The sequence below is a fragment of the Musca autumnalis genome, unplaced genomic scaffold, assembly GCF_047663935.1.
Source record: "Musca autumnalis isolate F117 unplaced genomic scaffold, ASM4766393v1 scaffold_3, whole genome shotgun sequence".
Taxonomy (NCBI): domain Eukaryota; kingdom Metazoa; phylum Arthropoda; class Insecta; order Diptera; family Muscidae; genus Musca; species Musca autumnalis.
In genome coordinates, this window is record NW_027411866.1 from 106,139,309 (window position 1) to 106,154,310 (window position 15,002).

General features: G+C 35.3%; 1 protein-coding gene and 1 long non-coding RNA gene across 6 annotated transcripts in view; both read right to left on the reverse strand.

Annotated features, from left to right (window-relative positions):
* Window positions 1-9,467, reverse strand: LOC141397316 (uncharacterized). The gene is made up of 3 exons (XR_012411368.1): window positions 3,141-9,467; window positions 1,260-3,064; window positions 1-1,031 (listed from the first exon to the last, which is right to left on the reverse strand). It is a non-coding gene; the product is annotated as an uncharacterized lncRNA (long non-coding RNA).
* The window catches only part of Hers (Histone gene-specific Epigenetic Repressor in late S phase), a 573,059-nt gene that overhangs the window by 197,240 nt on the left and 360,817 nt on the right, over window positions 1-15,002 (reverse strand). The window lies entirely within an intron of this gene.

Consider the following 15,002-nt stretch of genomic DNA (forward strand, 5'->3'; position numbering starts at 1 on the left):
TACGTTAAACTAAGTTTGGAAGAAATTTTTGAAAATGTTTTCGAGTTATCTTGCACAATTTTTATTTTAGTATGTGCCGGCAGGGTTTTGGAGCTTTTGGGACATTAGCTCAGGAAGTATTGACTTACTCCGGAAAAAAATTGTACCGTTGTAAATGAGGCCGCTAGAACAACCTACTGAAAAAAGAATCAAAACGATGCGAGAGGAGCTCTCAAACTTCACTTTTTCCGTATATTGTGTGGGAAATATCCGAAGGAGTGGACCGATATAGACCATGTTAAAACCTGATACATAACTGGATGAAAAAATACCATGTGCTAAGTCTGCACCAATCAGAAAATCCTTGCCGTCAGAGTTTCTTGGGGCTTTTAGGCCAATATCTCCGGAAGTATGGACTAGCGCAAGAAAAAAATTGTACCGCCGTAAAGGAAGCCACAGGGAAAACTTAGTGAATAAATTTCAAAACGATCCGAGAGGAGCTCTTAAACTTCACTTTTTCTGAATTTTGTGTGGGAGGTACCCAAAGGAGTGGACCGATACAATCCATATTCCAACCTGTTACATGACTGGAACAAATAATACGATGTGCACAGTCTGCACCAATCAAAAACTCCCTGCGAGAATTATCATGCGGATTTGTAATTTTGGTTGGTGCCGTCAGGGTTTCGTGAAACTTTGAAGCCAATATCTCAGGAAGTGTGGACTTGCGCAAGAACAAAAATGTACTGTCGTAAAAGGAGCCGCAAGGACAACTTACTGAAAAAAATTTCAAAACGATCCGAGAGTACCTCTGAAACTGCACTTTATCCGAATTTTGTGTAGGAGGTACCCGATGGAGTGAACCAATATAGTCCATATTCGAACCCGATCTATAACTAGAAGGAATAATTCGATTTGCGAAGTTCAGACCAAATCGATTGCTCCCTTCGAGAGTTATCGTTCCCACCACTTTAAGACAAATTTTGAACTTTTCTGGGCGAGGTACCCGAAGGAGTGGACCGACATGGCCCATCTTCGAACTTACTTGGAGTCTAACCCCCAGTTTTTGTAACTTATTTTTGTTCGTTCGTCTATATTCGTAATAATTTAGGCATTCATAGCTCAGCCCCCAGATGACATACACGTCTAATTTTTCGTATACCCGTTCCATATATCGTTAAGGATTCCTCATTTAAAAAATCAGCGCTCTAAATCGATCTACAAAATTTGACAATTCGTGTGAGAAAAATAAAAATTTTTACAAAAACTGGGGGTAAGACCTTTATTTCGATGAGGCACAGTTTTGGTCGTGTCAAAGTGTATATACCCTTTCTAGCCTAAAGACAGGGTGTTAAGAATGGACCGATCTTCGTATACAAAAAAGAGTTTCGCAGGTAGCCATTTACCAGAAAACTATGCAATATTTTTCAACAACAAAAATTCCCAAAGTATAAGGTGTATAAGATGTGCTCTTTCATATGAGACAAAGAAAAGCTTAAAAATATTGGTAGTTTCTTTGAAAACAAAACAAACAAAAAAAAACATGAAAACTGAGTTTTTTTCGACTGAAAAACTAGGGATAACCCCTTAAAGGCAACCCCTTAACCCATTTTGATTTAATTTAAATAGAAGGAAAGCTGACGATGTTATTTACTGAACAAAGAAAAACGTTATTAAAATATCTCTATCCGTTCCAAAGTTACAGAATTATGACCAGTAAAATCACACTGCGTAGTTCACGGGAAAACCCCTATAGATACCAAATTTAGTGGCTATAAAATACTCTTAAAGCGGAAAACATATATAACGTTTGAGTAACGTTTTCTGTCATTTCTGGTAGATGAATAAAGACAAAGTGCTGCCAAGTTTCAATATTTTCTTTATTCTTCTACCAGAAATGACACAAAACTTTACTCAAACGTTGGATGTGTTTTCAGCTTTGCTCTTAAGCGATTACAAGGTTTATTGGTGTCCACTATGTGATATTAGTATAAAGGTGCAACGTTCTTCTTTGAAGTATACCAGATCGGAAACATGATGTGGCGAGATAATAATGACGGAATATTTTTCTACGACAGAAGATATTTTCATAAAAAATATTTCCATAATTTTGTTAATTTTTTGAATCCATTTTTTATGCTTAATTATTTATTATTCACAATTTGTTTCTTTACTTTGTATAAATAATTTCTTTAAACATTTTCATATTTTTTGCACATTTATGTAAATTATGAATTTGAATATTTTGAATATGTGAATATTTTTTGTGGTTTTCATTTAAAACGCGACATGAAATTATTGTTAATTGACGCGAGCCGCCAACGTATTAAAAATTGTAAACGTATGGAATGTAACAGCACGAACGAATAACAACAGCACATGCACATTCCGTTGACGTTAGCGACGGCACAGAATTGAGGCGCATTACTGCAGCTGCTGATGTTGTTGTTTTGGATGTGACTGATTATTGTAGAGTTGCCGATTATTGCTTAGCCAAGTGGTGGTGCTTTTGTGTGATACTTGTTTTGATGTTTTATCTGTTGTTGCTGAACATGGACCGACCGACAGACAGCCAACAACAACTAAACATAAATGCAATTTACAGCAACAAACAAACAATTTATGGATGTTGTAGACGACGTTACTGTTGTTTGGGGGCTTTCTTTTTTTATTGTTGTCTTGTTGTAATGTGATTTCGGTTTGCTGTTGTTGTTGCTGTCGTTGTAATAAACAAGTAATATATGTTGGTTGCTATTTTGTTGTTGTAATATTTGTAGTTGTTGTGTCGTGTGCTGTAGTTTAAGATAATTTCACAAATTCCAATACTGCAACGAAGAGTTTATCCAATTCTCACAATTCTCTTGTTGTTCACTTCTCACACTCACTTGCAGTGGTGGTGACACTCATTTACAATAAAATGCACTGCACTACCCAGCCAGCCAGTCAGCCAGTTATACGGACTGACAGGATTTTCTCTTTTTTATGTAAAAGATATAGGAATTTTTTCTTTACACTTTTTTGCAGCTTTTAGATTTTATGTTGCCACACACTACAATTTTCAGGTATCTCAGAGCCATGGCAGATTCTGGTAAATTCGAAACTTTAAATACAATTTTGCTTGAAAAAAGAAGAACACAATTCTTTTTTATTTTTTCTATTACCATTTAAATAAATTGCTCTTTGTTGTTGTTGGTGTTGTTTTGATTGCATATTCCACTATCGCCAAATGATGATTGATGTTGGTAGTATTTTATACCACACGGCGTATGATTGATGGCATATTTTCTTTAAGAAAAACACTTAGAGCCAACTTCTCACAAAAGAAGGCAATTTCATTGCTTTTTTGCTTTAAGGGAGGTGTTGTTGTTAGCTTTGCTTATCAATTTTTCCTTTTTCTTTAGGTTTTCATTAATTTACACTTTAATTTGTATATTCAAACTTTTTTGTATTTCATCCGTCCGGTAAAACGATTTTTCCACACTTTGAGATTTTTTTTATTTTAACCGCAAAATAAATTCCCGAACCACGAACGAAACTCAAAACTTTAACAACAACTTAAAGAAGAAAAACTAAAGCAAAAACAAAAAACCATAACAAAAAATGTATTGTTTTTGTTGTTGGTTTGTTGCTTTTTTCAATATAAAATTTTCCTATAGTTGTTGTTTGTTTTTTCTCTTCTGCTTGTTTTTTTTGTGCGCGAATTCAATTCTTTTTCACACGTTCAAGCGTTTAGTTCTGTAAAATGGTTGTTAGCGAGACGACAGGTAGAGCAACACTAAAAAATTATTCCGACCATAGAAAATTCCATAAGATACGCTTGAGATATTAGCGTTTTTCTAAAAGAAATACTCATTTTCGTGTTCTCGCTTTATGCTCTTTGCGTTTTGAAGAGCAGAACCAGTAGTTGGTCGGTGCTCTTGGAAGCTCCAATTCAACTTAATGGTGGATTTCTTCAATGGTCATAACGGCAAATGTCTGGGGGGTTTCTCTTTGGAATTGCTATAGCACACTCTCTTTTTCGTGGTATATCTCTCATATCAAGGTAATTGTTTTTGCAGAGTACTTAGGGGCTGTTGTTGGTATTGGCCTCAGTATTTGTTTGGTTAGCTGTATGACTTGTGTGGTGTACAATTCATTGATGGGTTCTCATTCGTGCGTCTCAGTTACTCAGTTGAGAGTAACAGTTGCTCGTGGAATGTTAGCACAGGAATTTGCCAATAAGATAGTATCAAAGAAAATACGTGAACCAATTTCTCATGAAGTACTTGCCCCCGCAAAAATTGTAACGTAACTGGGGCCGTATTCACAAATTGTTGCAAAAAACTAAAAACGATCCCAGACGAGTCCTTAAACTGAACTCTTTCCAAACTTTGTGTAGGACAGTGACCGATTTTCCCCTGTCCAAAAATCGAGAAAAATATAAATAGTGTCAAATATTATTTATTTATTTTTTGAAATTCGTCCTAGAAGGGTACGAAAAGTACGAAAAGGTCCTATATATGGTACCCTTTATATTCGGCAAACGGGAAGAGCTAGAATTCGGAAATTTGGAATGAGGGTCACTTATGGAGAGTTAGGGTTTTTGGAAATTCGATAGACAAGTGTACGAAAAGTACTAAAATTTACTAATTTTGGTACCAATTGAATATTTTGAACGGATATAGCTAGAATCTTAAAATACGGTATGGGAATCAAGGTTGGGATATGGTGTTGATATAAGGAAATTGTTTTGGAAATTCGTAGTTATGTGTATGAATGGTACTAAAAAGTACTAAAATTAGTACAACTTGGATTTCGGTGAATAGAGCTAGAAATTTAGAATTAATATTACATTTGGAGTGTAGGATTGAGTTATGGGCGCAGTTTTGGAAATTCGTACTTTTGTGTATGTATAGTAGTAAGTGGTACTAACTTTAGTATATGTTTGAGGTAGTTTTTAGAAATTCGCACTTATGTGCACGAAAAGTGCTAAATAGTAATGAATGTAGTACAATTTATATTTTGGAGAACAGATGGATATAGAATTCTGAAATTTGGAATTAAGATTACAGTTGGAGTGTAGGATTGAGATATGCTGGTAGTTTTGGTACTTATGTGTACTAAATGGTACTAAATTCGGTACAATTTGAATTTGGGAGAACAGATAGAGATAAAGTCCTGAAATTTGAAATTCTGATTACAGTTGGAGTGTAGGATTGAGGTTGTTTTGGAAATTGGTACGTATGTGTACGAAAAGTATTAAATGGTACTAAATTTGGTACAATTTCCGTTATAGAGGAGGAATCCAGAAATTTTATGGCGAATAAATTTGTAGAATATTTTGATCGGATACGTTCACATTTAATATTAGATTTTTATAGTTTTTGGAGGCACATGAGGGTTAAATAATATGAAAAATGAAAACCCAAAATCAGGACAAAATCCATTCATTTTTACAGTTTTGACCAGTTATTTCGGCAAATTGACCACTGTGGAGTGGTTCCATGCAGTCAATGTTTGGACGTACAACGGTTGGACCCAATCGGTTTCTCCCTTGAGGGTTGTCTTACGTACTACCCAGTTTAGTTGGTGTCGGTTGGCTTTTTAATTTTTACCTCAGGAAGTATGTACTTGGCCCCGAAAAAATTGCGGCGTCGTCACAGGACCCACAAGAAGAACTTGCTGCAAAAATTTAAAAACGATATGAGACGAGCTTTTGATCTGTACTATTTCCAAATTTTGGGTGGGAGTTACACAAAGGAGTGTACCGATTTCATCCATAGTCAAACCTGATCTATGCCTGGAAGTAATATTGCCTATGTATAGTTATGACGACTTCAGTTACTCCCTTTAAGAGTTATCGTGCGCACCATTTTAGCGAACATTCCTTAACTTTTATGGGGGAGTACCGGACGGAGTGTACCGATATGGCCTATCGTCGAACTTAAACTAAGTTTGGACAAAATACTAGTAGAACGCACACATTATGATTGGAGCGTTCCACCCACAAGAAAGGAGGTAAGCCTGTGTGCTCAAACTATAGGGGGCATAAGTCTGCTCCCTACAGTGTATGAGGTAGTGTGGTAGTGAGTTAGTGTATAATGTGTGAGCGAGTAGAGCCTATGGTCAATGAAATAAGTGGGTCATACCAATGTTGACTTTAGACCATATTTACCTTGCGGCAAATACTAGAAAACACCTAAGAGATACAGATCGACACTTATAATCTTTGAGTCGATTATAAAGCAGCCTTCGACGGTCCTGTACGTTCAGGAATGTTCCACGCCATGTCTGAATTTGGTATTCTCGTAAAGCTGGTTCGGCTCTGCACAGTGATACCCGGTCCTCAGAAAAATATTAAATAGCCTCTCTAAACCGTTTAGAACCAAAAGAGTTTCTGCAATGGTTTCCATGGCAACCGTTTTGGAAGTTATAAATTTTGGCTTTAAAACGTAATAATATTTTTATGTGTTGTCGGGTTTATGCTACCCTACACCACTATGTGGGAGGGTATTACATGTTGGCTTTGCCACAAAAGTTTATAGAACATCCAAATGAAGGCCTTAGTCCTACCTTTATATGTACCAAAAATAATGTATTGACGAGCTAAGTTAATCCGCTACGTGTGTATCCGTCTATATGTCTTTTCGTCCGTTAATCTAAGCCTAGTATTCACGCTACAGCTAGAAATTTTCTCTGAAGGTAGTCCATGATTACATTTATATATTTTTTCGTGCGCAAGACCGTGAAAATCCTACGGTGCCCAACACAAATGACTGATTGTCACGATAACTATCGAAATGAGGGACACCCAAACTGAGATCAAGTTCCCAGATGGACTCTGACATATGGAAATATTAATATCATGTTATATTTTTTCCAAAAGTATATCATGGTCTATATGAGACAATTACTACGGTCTACCTACCTTATAAAAGCTCAAGATTACGCCTAAAAATGTTCAAGGATAGCTTTGACGTTTTCACTTGCTATTTCTGATTACAATGATACAATGTTTCCATAGGCAAGTCCATGCTTCCTGACAAAATGTCCTGAAGTCTATTAAAAATTCTAACCTATGGTGTACTTGTCTGGCGGAAAGCACTTCTTTCCAAACTATCAAGTGTTCCAAGAAATGCGTCAATTTTGATCACCGAAGAAAATAAAGAAATATCCAGATGGAGGAAGTATTTGACACCGGTATCTGCTGCGAGCATACATTTATCAAACACTCATATTAGCTAACCAATAGTTGTAGTGTATTTCAATCAGATAATCTAGCCACCATATAAGCAGCAGAGTTGCTAACAAGACTTGAACCCAGTCTCTGTGAGTATCGATAGTCTACTTTGAAGGATTCAAGTCGTGAACCATACACCCGCGATTTATCAATTAAGTTCTCAATGTCTTGTTATTATTAGAATAGCACGGTGCTCTTGAACTTGAAAATGTTGTAGCAGTGAAAATGCTCTAAAAGATTGCCCTTTACGATACTTTCGTAGGTTTTACCATTTTGAGATATATAAGTTCAAATTGTGACAATTCACTACCTGCATCATTTCCTTATAAAACAATGTCATGACTGCAATTTCCCAACATAAACTTATATATCTCAAGAATGATACAACCTAGGAAAATATTACGAAAGCCAATTTTTAGAGAAATTTCAGAGCTATGACATTTTCGTAGTCCCATTTCGATACGACTAACCGTTTTCAAGCAAATAGCTAAAATCTAACAATAAATCTAAAAATGTGAACTGAACTTCTATATCTCAAAAATTGTAAAACCTAGGAACAAATCATAACGGTCAATCCTCTAGAGAATTTTCGCAGCTACAACATCTTCTTTAGTCCCGCTTCAATAGGACAAAAATGTGAACTTTGATTTATTTAAAAATCCCTCCAGCAATTTTTTCTTGTTTTTGAGTTTTTCTCATCTATGAACAATGCTGTTTCAGAATCAGCAACAACTTCCCAGGTGTATGCGGTTTTTATTTAAAGTTATTTAAGGCGCACCGTATATGACATTGTTTTCTAAGGAGGCGATACTGTCAGTGCATTGTCCAAATTTTAACTTTTATATCTCAAAAATGGTAAAACCTACGAAAAAGGGACAATCTTGTAGAGAATTTTCACTGCTACAATATTTTCTTTAGTTCCATTTTGATATGGTTAGCGGTTTCCCAGCAAAATCGTGAAAACCTAAAAAAACTCTAAAAATGTGAATTTTTACCGTGATTTATTTAAAAAGCGCTCCGGCGATTTTTTGGTTCTTAAATATGTCCCATCTATGAACATTGTAGTTTCAGAATCCGCAAAAACTTCCCAGGTGTAAGCTCCTTTCATTTAAAGTTGATTCAAGAGCACCGTGTAGTTATTGATGCTACCTCTAGAAAGATATATTATCCCGAGAATTTTGCTTTCTGTATAAATAATACATTGTGCTACAAATTTCATCGTTAGTGTCATTACAGCTACTTGGTAATTTTCATTCATTTTATATTCCCCACTCAAAGTTGCTGTTTAGATAAGAGCTGGCAAACTCTTTGCCCATTTTAAATTTGTAAATTTTTTGTTCGCCAAAATTTGGCATTTTCATGTAACTTGCCATACGCTAAGTACTCATTTTGTCAAGAGAGAAAAATTGCTAATTTGTTACAATGCTCTTGAAAGAATACTAAATATAAATAAAATATTTTATTAGTCTACCTACGTTAAATAAATGAATTCCGTCGTCACATTATTGTTGGTAAACAAAACAAAACAGAAACAAATATTCTATTTCAAAAAAATGACTATTGATTATGGTCGCCTGATCTAAACGTGAGCGTGTATAAACGTCGTGTCATTTTCATTGCCATTATTGCTTGTTGGATGTTTGTTTGCTCTGGTGGTCGGTCGGTCAGTCGTCAGCTGTTAAAGAATAATAAATTGTAGGTTGCCATTGACGGCGGTACTGGTCATAGGCAAGCAAACAAAGAATCAAGTGAGGGCTTTTCGCCGATGTCCCCTCCGAATGGAAGGAAATACAACTGCTGATGCCACACAGCGGCGGCATTGGTGTCGGCGTACATCAATTGTTGTAATTGATTTGTTTATTTCACAATTGTATTAAATGAGGGATGAAATCATTAATACAACAACAACACTTTTTCCATTCACCCGCTATTTTCCATTTATTTTGAAATTGTTTCGACAAATTTTGTCATTGTTTTTCCTCTGTCTCGTTGAATTTTTTTGTTTTGCGTTTTAATGTTACGGAATTCATGAATCAGACGACAATATTTTTGTACTGCGTTGATTTAAAAAATAAAAAATACCGCAGACAAACCCATCGCCATCACCAGGGCTTTTAAGAGGTTAATTATAATGTTGACGACGATAATGATGAAATAACGTAGGCGTGAAATTGTTTCACAGTTCAGTAGATAATACAAATTTTAATAATTTTATGACGGATATAATCGACGATTTTAATGAAACTTCATAAAATGGTTTTAAGTGGTATCATTAAATTTACAGTTAAACCAAGTCTTATTATGAACAGATGTACATACATATGTATGTATATCACAGCTATGTGAACAAATCAATTTAATGTTATTAATGAAAATAATGAAAATTTCTTTTACAAACTTTTGCAAAAGCCAGCAAAACGTTTATTTATTATATATTATAGGGAAAATTCTTAATTATCCTTTCGCCATAATTTGGAGCGACGACTCCAGTTCTTTGATGGCATTTTATAGACATTTTTAGAAATCGACTTACCGAGGTGTAATATTAAAATCTGATAAATCATAAAAATTAGGTACATACCTGAAAAGAAAGATAAGATATAGAAAATATAATTAATTTACTTTTATTATATTATTTATTATTTGCATGTTATTTCACATTATTATTTGCAGGTAATAGAGGTAAAATGGGATAAAACAATTAAAAAAAGTATCAGTCGGCTTTGCCGACAGAGGTATACACTCATCCTATGTCTAGGGTCTTTTGAATTTGTCGACAAAAACGTTGATTATGATTAAAGTTAAAAAGTGTTGCGGAGGGGGTACTTAAAGGAATGGACCGACATAGTCCATTATGGAAGTGGATCTTATTTCTTTTTATATCTTTTCGATAGATATCGCGCCCACTAGCCATTTCAGTAGGTCATCGTATACATTTTGGGCCAGTATGCCAGGAAACATGGACTTGTCCACGGAAAATAACATCGCTTAAACAGGACCACAACGAACACCAAACGATCTTTGAATAGAGCCTTAACTGCACTTAGGCACAAACGTTGAACTTTTGTGGGAGAGGTACCCTAAGAAGAGGACCTATATGGGCCATTTTAGAAGTTCTAAATTTGGACAAAATATTAGGAGATCGGTTCGGGGGTTATCGCGCTCTCCAGCCACTACATATGGCACCATAGGGGTTTACCCCTTTCGGGATGTTTTTTTTTAAGAAGTATGGACTTGCCTCTGAAAGCACTTTTACTGTCATAATTGAGGCAGCAAATTCAACTAGCTTCATCAAAAATCAAAGTGATTCGAGAGCAGGTCTTATAGTGAACTTATCCGAAATTTTGTGTGGGAGGTACCCAAAGGAGTGGACAAATATAGCCCATATTCAAACCTGATCTATATCTGGTAAATATATTAGGATGTATAAAGAATGAACCAAATCACTCCCTTCAAGAGTTATCGTGGCCACATTTTTCCGAAATTTTTTGAATTTTTGTGGGGGAGGTACCTGAAGGAGTGGACCGATATGGCTGATCTTCGAACTTAAACTAAGTTTGAACGAAATATTATGAAGGCCAATTTTTGGACTGAATCGGTTGATCCGTTCGAGAGTTATCATGCGCTCCAACCACTACCCACAGTGTCACAGGGCCTTTTTGCAACTTTCAGGCTATTTTCTCAGGAAGTATGGACTTGCCCCTAATGAAACTTGTACCGTCGTATGGGGGGCAGTGAATACAAGTTTTTACAGTAAAAATCAAAGCGATTCGAGAGCAGCTCCTAAACTGAACTTTTCCGAAATTTTGTGTGGGAGGTACCCGAAGGAATGGACCGATTGAGCCCATATTGGAAGTTTTTTTTTAAGTCTTGTAGAAATTTCACGATGTGCAAAGTATAAACTAAATCGATTACTCCCGTCTAGAGTTATCGTGCGCACAAATTTTCCGGAGATTTTCGAACTTTTGTGGGGGAGGTACCGGAAGATGTGGACCGATATAGCGATCTTCGAACTTAGACAAGTTTCGACAAAATATTTTGGACAAAATCGGCTGATCCGTTCGAGAGTTATCGTGCGCCCCAGCCAGACAGACAGACGGACATGGCTGAATCAACTCCGAATTGTCTGAAACGGATTTCGTCCAAACATACTTGGGGGTCTAAAACCATTATTTCGATGAGGCACATTTTGCTCGTATGAAAGTGTATATCACCAATATTTTTGAAAATTTAACATAGCTGAAGCCAAGGTTTACCCTTTTAGAACACGCGACTTGTGATTGTATATTATACAAATTAAATGTTTATGGATAAAATGAAATGTTTTTGGACGTGGCAAAAAATATTGGCCTCAAAAGTTAATTTGCGTGGAAGCTGCGGCTATATTTATGTTAGAAAATGGGTAAAAATGGGTTGAAGCCAACATGTCTTTTTTTGTTTTCTCTCGATTTGTGAGTAAACCACACTTCTCACGATTTTCCTGTCAAAGTAAAAGTAGAAGCCAACTAAATAAGGATAATCTCACTAATGTATAACTTTTCAAAATTTCATCAGCGTCTACCAATAAATGACGCTGACATTTTGAAGCCAAATTTACAGTGTTTTTTGACATTTTCTTCTAGTCGCGTTAAGCAAACAGATTTTTCAAAAAGGCTTTAATAGGATTATAGTACTTGCGATTCTGAGCTTTTTGATACGTATATCGTGAATGTAGCCTCCACAGCTTCACAGAAATATGTATCGAAATGACGAAATTTTGTGTGAATATTTTTCTAAAAATCATATTATTCGGGCCTAATTTTTACAATTGTCATTCGATTTCCTCGTACTTGATTGCACATTTTAGTTTTTTACGTTCCGGATCTAATAAATCATTCTCCGTGAAAATCCATCCACTAAAACGCGAGTTACAAGAAAATCCAAAGTAGAAAAATCACCTAAAATTGTTTTTGGAAATATCGCGAATTTTATCGCGTTTTCTGCGGTTCGTTTCCACTGCAATGAAACAACTAATGCAGCATCTTTGTTTTAGCGGAAACAGAGATTTGAAAACTTCACTGATAAGGGAGCTACATTCATTTTATCCCAAAAAATAGTGTGTGATGCTACATCCACGGTTCTTCGTTGACCGCCTTGAAATAGATATATATCGATGTAGATTTTTATGGTGGACACTGAAATCGGATGCGGACAAAAAGCATACGCACTCCGCGCAAGTTAGCGACGTTATATAGGTTTTTAGGCACTAAGATGCAGCCGATGCTACATCTTAGCCACCAAATTAAATTTCGAAAACTATATTCAAATTAAAAGATACGGTATTACTGTACATGAAAATCACATGCGGACAAACTGATTTTGATAATTACGCGATTTACACGTATTTAAAAATGCATATAAATAAAAATGGGTTATTTGACCTCTATTTCCATTTCAGAAGCTTTGACATATATCCCCATCAACCCAATTAGCTTCCCTAATGGGAAAGCTTTAATATGAATGTCAATAAAGCAAAATCCGTCTATTTTGTTGGGAGATTTAAGCAAAATGAAGGAAGTATTCCTATAAATTTTTACAATATTTTCTACTACATAATGCATGTGAAAAATATTTTTTTAAACAAAAAATTATTTTTTTTGACCGAAATATGTGCTTATTTTGGCTGTAACATCCAAACTATAACACCAATCCGTATGATTGTAGTCTCATTTGATTTGCCGTGAAGTTTGGATCCACAACAATTTTTTTTTGTAATTTTATGACCACTAAATGGGCCTTAATTTTGAAAAAAGTAGACTTATATTCAATAATGTATCAATTTTTTGTACATTCCGCGAATTCTGTGTAACATTTTGCAGGTATTATGCAATCTACTCGCTGAAGTAACTTCGAGATAACTTTTTTGTAACAATTGTGCTCATTAAAATAATTAGCGTTTTTATAATATTTTCTTTCTTAAAAAGCGAAATAAAAGCGCCATAACTTTTGTCCGCAACAACCAAAAATTGGCTCGCGACCAGATTCGTACTCGGAATTTTTTTCTTAACCCACATATCAAAAATCGTTGATGTAGCGCGAAAAAAATTTATTCTTTTTTTCTGAAATGGAATATGAAATAATTGACAATATTCCTGATATACCCTCGTTAGAATAAATGCTGAGGGTACAAAGAGGACTGCTACAAATGCATTATAAGCAGCGTTGCAGACAGTTTTTGGTCAGAAATTGTCAAAAAAATCGCCAAATCGTCAACAAACTTTGGAAGATCGTCAAAAATCGTCAACATGGTCCAAAACTAGGTTTGGTTACCGTTTAATGTGATTTTTTCGCTGACAAAATAAAATATACAACCCACAGAAATAAATCTAACGCAATCTCATTTAAATACCGCTATAAAAACAGCTTTCAGAAGAGTTTGCAGAAATGCCGCAAGGTAAAGCTGGGTACACATTGCCAGTTTTGAATGACAGATTAGCTAAATGTCGCTTGCTTGACACTGTGATCGTCCATGTTTGTCGATACACGTACATACATTTTGTTTGATGGGCAGTCGGAAATCCACAAAAACTGTCATTAAGGAGGGCATCGGTAAGAAGTATTTTATTTCGAACACTTTTCAAGGAAGATTTTCATCCATTAACAATCATAAATGAAAATTTTCAGCTGATGTAAATTGAAGATGTGGCAACAACTATGAAAATACCTCTATTCCAGATATGTGCCAAAATATAACCAGTTCGTCTGGAAATTGCTATAAAACATTAGAAAAGCTCATAAAATCGAGTTTGGAACATTGCTTTCCTTTAAGTCGTTCGTGAAATGTTGGCCAAAATATATGTAGTTATCGTCTTTTATTTCAAGCAATTTTGGATTACGTGAAAAATCGTCATTTTGGACCATAAAATCGTCAAATCGCCATTTTACAATTTTGGTCCAAAACATCGTCAAAATGACTATAAATCGTCAAATTCGTCAACACTGATTATAGATCAAACAAAATTTAAAAATAAAACTGAAACATGTTACCCTTTTTCTGAATGCGAATTTACATTAAAAATACCTTTCATAACAGATTTGTATAATATTGGTTTTACCGTTAAATATTAAAATATTTGGTTAGCCGTGTTGTTATATGACGAGGCAGTATTGTAAGAGCTTGACAGATATTTTTTCCAAAGTCTATAAACCAATCTGCTGCGTAGACGGAGAATTCTGTTGTTGTTGTAACAGTATTTGATATACATATTTGTATCGTCTTAATCTGGCTCTGGGTCTATATCCAGTTCTATGAACGTGCCTGTTTCGATGGGATGTAACCACAGATCTACTGGAGTAAGTTGAGCAGGCTTGGCAAGACAGCAGAAAAGGTGCAGTGTGTCGTGTGGGCTTGTCAAAAATAGAAGAAGTTGGCGTAAGTGGATGAAATTTGGTACAGGTACTTACTCTTGGCTGACAATAACGAGGGCAAAAAGTGGGAAAGTCATGTCCACGTTTTGGTATAGCCCTCATATAACGGTACTTTCCAATTTTCGATATTTTGAATATTTTAGCTAAATTTATCGACCATATTTGCAGAATTTTGTGGGTCAGGGTTGCCAGTTGACCAAAAAACTTTCCCCATAAAAATTATGGACATAGGTACACGTTTTGATATAGACCCAGTGTTGCCGAATTTGACGATTTATCGTCATTTTGACGATTTTTTGGTCTAAAAATGACGATTTTCCACGTAATCCCGAATTACATGAAATAAAACACGATAACTATATTTTGACCAGAATTTTACGAAAGTCTTTAAGGAAAG